The sequence below is a fragment of the Notolepis coatsorum genome (genome assembly GCF_963971535.1).
Source record: "Notolepis coatsorum genome assembly, chromosome: 2".
NCBI classification, from domain to species: domain Eukaryota; kingdom Metazoa; phylum Chordata; class Actinopteri; order Aulopiformes; family Paralepididae; genus Notolepis; species Notolepis coatsorum.
This window is the reverse complement of record NC_140166.1, coordinates 75971844-75979674: the sequence shown is the minus strand read 5'-3', so window position 1 is coordinate 75979674 and position 7831 is coordinate 75971844.

The window sequence follows — 7831 nt, the reverse complement described above, 5'->3', positions numbered from 1 at the left end:
AGAGAGAGAGAGAGAGAGAGAGAGAGAGAGAGAGAGAGAGAGAGAGAGAGAGAGAGAGAGAGAGAGAGAGAGAGAGAGAGAGAGAGAGAGAGAGAGAGAGAGAGAGAGAGAGAGAGAGAACACACAATACTTATACAAATGTTTCCCATCCTGGCCCAGCTACATCTACTATATGCCTCAGTTTTACTGCCCCCACTGAGCACAAACGCTGGACAATCCCAGGCCTACTATTGTCTTGAATGTCTAGCCGGGCCCCATAAATCAAAGGTTCTTCTAGCAGCCAGAACAGTGATGTTTCCAGCTCCAGTCTGTTCCATTTAAATAACCATGCTCTAAAAAGACTCTGATAAAAAGGAGGCATTCCACACCAATTTTCAAAATTACAGTTAGTTAAAAAAAGAGATGCATCCAACCCCACCCCTCCCACTCCCTTTAAAATGGAACTCATTACATGTTTCCAGACAACATTGTCACCTCCTATTAAAAACCGCTGGATATGCTGCAATCTAAAAGCTGCCTTTCTACTCTCCAGGTGCACTAAACCTTGACCCCCCTCCTCCTTCGGCAGATAAAGTACACTCTGTGGCACCCAATGCAAATTGTCCCAGAAAAACCGAACCATCACAGACTGCGCTTTTCCTAGTAATCCAGCAGGGGGCTCCAGACATCTTAGTTTGTGCCAGAGAGTTGATGCAACCAAGTTATTAATGATCAGAGCCCTCCCTCTGTAAGACATTTGGGGTAACAGCCACCTCCACTTGTTCAACTTCCCCTCTACTTTTTCTACCACTCCTTCCCAGTTCTTCTGTACCATCTGATCATCACCTAAATAAACCCCAAGGTACTTTAAACCCCCCCTCTTCCAGCATAAACCTCCTGGCAACTGAGGAAGACCTGTCGCCCACCTCCCAACTGCTACAGCCTCACTCTTTGCCCAGTTCACTTTCGCAGCTGACATCTTTCCAAAACTGTCACATCTTGCTGATTTTTTATGATCACAACAATATCATCAGCATATGCAGATAAAATAAAATGTGTATTAAAATCAGGTAAAAACAGGCCATTTATGTTAGAACGCACATTGTGCAACATAGGTTCAATGGAAAAAGCATACAGCATACCAGACATAGAACAACCCTGTCTTATACCCCGAGTTGCTTTAAAAGGTTCACTCAAAACACCATTAATTTTCAGCACGCTCTCAATGTCTTTATACATCACCTTAATCTTGGCAATGAATCCAGGGCTGAGGCCAAACCTTTCTAACACTTTCCATAGGTACTGGTGCTCAACCCGATCAAAGGCCTTTTCCTGGTCCAAAGAAACCAGACCCGCATCAAAACCCGCTGAACCAGAGACTTCCAAAAGATCTCGAATTAATGACACATTGTCAACAATGGACCTGCCAGGCACACAGTACGTTTGTGTCCTGTGGATGACCTGGTCCATCACCTTCTGTTGGCTAGTACTTTAGACAGCAGCTTATATTCGCAACATAAAAGCGACACTGGTCTCCAGTTCTTTATTTCTTGGAGGTCTCCTTTTTTGGGCAACAGAGCCAGAACTGCTCTCCTGCAACTCTGAGGCAGAAAAGAGTCCTCAAAACTCTCATTAAAAACCTCCAACACATCCTCCTTCAGTTCATTCCAGAAAGCTCTATAGAACTCTGGTGGGAACCCATCTATCCCAGGAGCCTTCCCCCCCTGCATGCTCTGCAGTGCCACGTCCACCTCCTCTGCGGTCAAAGGGTCCTCCAACTCCTTATTGCTCTCCTTTGAAACAATAGGTAGACCACTGCAGAAAGATTCAAACGCTGGTTCATCCTCCTCATATTCACTTTTAAACAAGTGAGCATAAAAATCAACAGCCCTCCGCCGGATATCTCTCGCTTCAGTTAGAACCTGCCCTTTATCCGAACAGAGAGCATGGATGAACCTGCTCTGTCCATTCCTTTTTTCCAGACTGAAAAAAAACGTTGATGGTGAATCCATCAGCGCAACATTCGGAAAACGTGACCGGACCACCTGTGTTCTAGTGCCCAACAAGTCTGCCAGTACAGCTTTTTTGAATTTGAGGTCTTCATTATACCCTCGATTTCGTGTGGACTCCGCAGAAACCTGCAGCTCCACTATCTCAATCTCCAGATCTCTCATAGATTTGGTGATGTCACAAGAAACACTGAGAGCGTACTGTTGACAAAGCTGTCTAATCTCCACTTTCCCACAATCCCACCACTGTTTCAAGGATGCAAAATCCCCTTTCCTGGTTCTAAAAATCTTCCAAAAAAAAAAAAAAAAAGTTTCCTTAAAGTTCACATCCAAAAGCAAAGCTGTGTTAAAATGCCAGTATGCAGACTCGTGTTTAACATTTGCAATAAAAACATTGCATGATACCATTGAATGATCAGAAAAACCTACAGGTATTATCCTGCACTCCTTCACAGTACTAAAATGATAACTCTCTCTACAATGAGTCCAAGTGTATTGTCTTTGTTTATCATGGATTCCCCTCCATACATCAATTAAATCATTATTGTTCACAAGCTGCTTCATAGCTTGTTTTGAAGCAGGATGTGGTTCACTGTGATTCCTATCCATCTGATCATTCTCCGTACAATTAAAATCTCCTCCCAAAAATACAAAGTCTTCAGGCTCACACTGACCTAAAACAACTCCAATTTCACTTAAAAACTGAACCCTGGTACATTTGGAGCATAAACATTTACAAAAACAATATTAAAAAGCTCATATTTGGCTTTAACTACCAACAACCTACCCACAATACTCTCTTCCACAACGAACGATTTTGGCATAAAATTCCTGGAGAAAAGGACAGCCACACCTCCACTACTGTTGCTTAAGTGGCTTAAAACAACTTCCCCATCCCATTCTCTCCTCCAGTCAACTTCATTTAAAGGGTCACTGTGCGTTTCTTGAATCATCATTGCATCACATCTCTTCAATTTACAGAGTTCAAACAGGCTTGCTCTCTTCCTCATATCTCTGGCTCCATTTATATTGAGTGTGGAAACCTTTATATTACACATGATCTCTAAAAGGAGTGTACAAAAGAAAAAAACACACTGGAAGCATCCTAAACTACCTGGATTCTGGTTTCCCTTCATTGTGTGTTTTATTGTGCTTCACTACAATTTTCTTCAACCCAAAAACCTCCTGGGAAGTGTACCCCCCCTTATTCCTTTTTTTCATTTGAAGTTTTGCTGAATTAATAAACATCTCCTCATCTTCAAAATAATCTCTAATTTCTACTTTCTTCATGTTCTTTGATTGTTGCAAGAATTTTTGAATCTCTTTGACTGTATACCGTTTCTTCTGTTGTGATTCAGGCACTTGTGAATCAGTGAGAAAATCATCTTCTTCACTACTCGTTTCAACATCCTCCTCACCCTCCTCCATACTGGACAAATACTCTCTTTCCTCATCCTGCTCCACCTCCTCCTGACTCCCTTTGACAACACTTTCCTCTCCTTGTCCAGCCTGAGAGCCACTATTGTCACTTCCCTCCCTTTCAACTGACTCAGGTATATCCTCCCCCCCCCCCACCACTGTTGTCATCCAATGTCTTACTATTTACATTATTCATCACATTCAACTCTTCCTCCACTATCTCACTGTCAATTGTTGTCACTTTCTCCACTGACTGGCTGTTGTCATTATCCACCAATTGGTTTCCCCCCCTCTAATCCACTGTCACTTGTTGACCCATTTTCAACTGTCTGGCTGTTTTCATTAGCCACCACATAAATTTTTTCCGGTACCAGTCCACTGTCACTTGTTGGCCCATTTCCCACTGTCTGGCTGTTCTCATTATCCACCACATAATAATTTGCCCCTCTCCCCGCACAGTCTCGGGAAATATACCCATCCTCCCCGCACTTGAAACACTTCCCCGAATTGCCAGAACTAACAAAAACCACGTAATCAAACTCATCAACTTTTATTTTAAAAACCAACTCAAGCTCTTCTTCGCTGTTGTTTAGAACCATTAAAACATGTCGCCTGTGTGAGACAACATGCTTTAAAAGCGGAGATTTACATCCCGACGACATTTTTCTTATAGGGGAAATTTTCCTCCCATGTCGTGATAGTTGACTTATCAATAGTTCGTCACTGATGAACGGCGGAATGTTGGAAATAAAGAAATTTCTGCCTGGTGTGGAGAGAGACTCCACAGCAAGAAAAACCCCATCCACACTAATCCCTGATTGAACCAGTGTGTGCACCTTGTCCAATGAATCAACAAAAATCACTACTCCTCCGTTCATTCTCGCAGCTGATTTAATGCTTCTATGTCCGACAATACTTCCAACTGCCAAACTGCAGTTCTCTACTGACACATTAGGAACAGATATCTTAATGCCATGTTTTCTACCAATTTTGGAAAAATCCATATTGGCGTTTCACGTCAGCCAGCAACACAGCCTGGCCGACTGCCAAACAAACAAAACACTCCCACTTAACCCTATACACACCAAAACACACAGCAAACCAACACTACACTATAACACAATATCCCATATTTTTTTTTACAAAATAGATAGATAAAGATAGAAAAAAAACTCACTATACCTCCACACCTCCAACCTCCAATCTCTCCTATCTCATTCCCAGCATGCACAGAGAGCGCCCCTAGTGGCCAGCCGCCACTGTTACGGTATAAATTAGGTTAACTGGAGCTGCGTATTGCTGGCTCTCATATTTGCGAATACAACAGCGTTCACCCTGATGTAAAAAATTCTACAACGGAAGACGGCCGCTGCCGCGGGCGGCGCAACTCTCTGCCGTGTGGCCGAAACGAAAGGCTGAACACAAGTTGGTTGCCTTTAATATTCACGCGGGTAGGCAGGCCTCGGTCAAGTGAGCAGCAATATTGTGGCTTGGACTTCCAGCTAGAGTTTTCAAAATAAAAGCTCTCATTCACCTGTGTAGGCAGGCCTGTGTCAAGCAATCAGCAATAATTGCTTGGACTTCGAGCCAGAGTTTCCAAAATAAAAGCTCTCATTCAAACTCGATAAGAGAAACACAAATTGACGTCCATTGTGGCAGTATCACATGAGCCTGTGTCTCAGATATCCAAGCCCAAAACAAACACATAAATCCTGTGGTTTTCAAATGGCCCATAACACAGTCTGGGGAGTGCAGCTGTGTCTGAGAGTGGGCTAGCCATTAGGGGTTAGTAATGCTACGAGTATAAACACACTGGGCATGGAGCACCCCAGGTCCAAGGTCTCAGACGGGGACGATGCTTTACGTTGGTCTACTTGGGCATAATAGCCCACTGTAATGTATAATGTAGGCAAGCTGAATTCTCAATAGACGAGACCTAGGCTATGAGGGGCATGAAAGTAAATATCTCCCTCTTCCCCTCCCCATGGTATTGAAGAGCACTGTGTTCGCACGCGGGTATGCCATTACAAACACATTGAGGGCTTCTTGACTAAATGCATTATTGCCTTGCATCAATACCGCAGGAGTAGTGTATGTTTTATAAACCAAAAGGCCTCATTTTTTCCGTATTGTAGTGATGACCTCGGATGACCTTTTGTTTACATTCCTAACTTTTAGAGTTCACCTAAGGCTAAGTGTTTTAACACTTTGACTGCCACTCACGGCTAATCTCGGGTTTACGATAGTTACGTTGAAAGCCACTCACGAGATTTCTCGGATTTTATTTTTTTTTCCGATCTGAAATCATATTGCATCACGCGAGCCTACCCTAGCCTACCCAAGGGCCGCCGGCGATCATATGTGAAAAAAGCGCCCCCTATCGTCTCCCAGATGGTAAATGGTAAATGGAATGGACTCAATGAAAATGGATGGGGGAAAAAAAATATTCCAGTCCACATTTTCCAGTTCACTGATGCAGCCGGGGTTACCAGAGTTCATTCTGGAGCCTCTGAGCCGCGGGGAATCATGTGTTCTACTGTACACACGTTGGATCTATACACTTATCGATTTTTTCGAATGGTGATCAGGAATTGGAATATACCATTTGGATACCATCTGATGTCAGGTAAGGAATCTATGTTATCAGTGTTAGGATAATCAGACTCGTTTTCATGAAGATATAAGCTGTTTTGTGAAATGTGCTCTATCGGTTTCACTGTAAAATCCACGAGGAAATGAAAATGGCTATCAGCGCGCGCCTCGAATGTGCGTGCGTGCACGTATACTATTGATCATCTAGCGTTTTTTTTTTAAAACGATTCATAAATAGGCCGACAAATATCAACGTTCTGGAATATTCCAGTAAAATGCGATTATCACAGAATGGACTGTTTTTCACCTGAAAACGGGCGCTTTTCAAAATGCTCTCAAACGGAAATGAAGCGATAAAAAACCAATCTGCCTTGACAGCACTGACTGGAAAATGATTCTTTGATAAGCGACGGGCAGATTAGACACAGCCATAATTTAAAACATGGATTAGGCGATATTAACGTTAACATTGGCGCCGATGGTGGCATTCAAGAACTAAGTCGTGCGCCCCCTGGTGGCACTGAAAGTGTTAAGGCAGGGGTTTCCAAAGTGGGAGTCGCTACCCCCAGGAGGTCGCCAGCCGCCGCAGGGGGGTCGTCGGATGATTAAAAAAAAAAAAAAACATAATGCAGTCAGGCCACTGAACTTAGAAGCAGGCCAGGCCAGTGTTTCTAGTTGCAGCAGCGCAATAGTTAGATCAAATCAAATCAAATTTATTTATAGGGCCCGACAACACACGTTAATGTCCCCATGGGCCGTACAGGTCTTCTTTAAACAGGTCAAGAAGAAAACATAACAATAAGTCAAGAACAGAACAAGAACACCATAAGGTCCAAACATTTTTAGATGAATGCAAATAAATGAAAGAATGCAAGCACTCCCAGACATACCCCATGCGAAGGTAAGGAAAACTCACTAAAACCTAACAATAGGGAAAAAAGCTCCACAGGCAGTGTGGAGGAGAGAAACCTTAGAAGGGCCATTCAAGGGGGGATCTCCCTTCTTAGATGTTGGTGATAGTAGTGTTGCAGACGGACAGTTGGTAAGCACTCATGTGTGTAGTGAAACACAGATGAGTGCATGCAATAGCAACTGAACATTTTGAAAGATTAAAGATAGAGCTAATAGCGATAGCAACTGAACATTTTGAAAGATTAAAGATAGAGCTGATAGCGGATCTATTTGAGGCACAGGGGCGGCGCAAAGAGGGTCACGTCCTCCCCGTCTTAGTCACGGGACATTCAACACTCCGATCATTGCACAGGGAGATAGGGGGCGGCGCAGAGAGGGTCGCGAACTCCCCGACATCATCGCGGGACATCCGGCACTCCGGTCACCACTACGAGACCTCCGGAGACAGGGGGCACGCAGAGGGGGTCGCAACCTCCCGGCCTTCATCACGGGACGTCCAACACTCCGGTCAACACTCCAGGACAGCAAGTCATAGGGGGACAGGGAGACGGGACAGGCGTTAGAGAGCTCATGAGATTGTAGTGGGCGGACATAGCAATAGATACAAGTGGTAGGCATATATGTGAATGGAGTAGATATATGAAGTAAGCGTATTATGTGAATAGAATAGAAGTACTTAACCCAGCAATGAAACCGCGTTGACTGTTAATCTGTTAACAGTCTGTTAATACTGTTAATCAGTTGACAGGACCACAGACAGACGACGGTGAATAACTGATCCAAGGCCTCGGAGGTGCATGTAGAGCAGTCACTACAATCTTGGCCAAGCCCCCGAGGTGGGGAACAACCAGGAGATCACTGCAACTCACACAAGTTGGAGAACTATCTCTCTCTCTCTCTTGCTCTCACACACACACAAA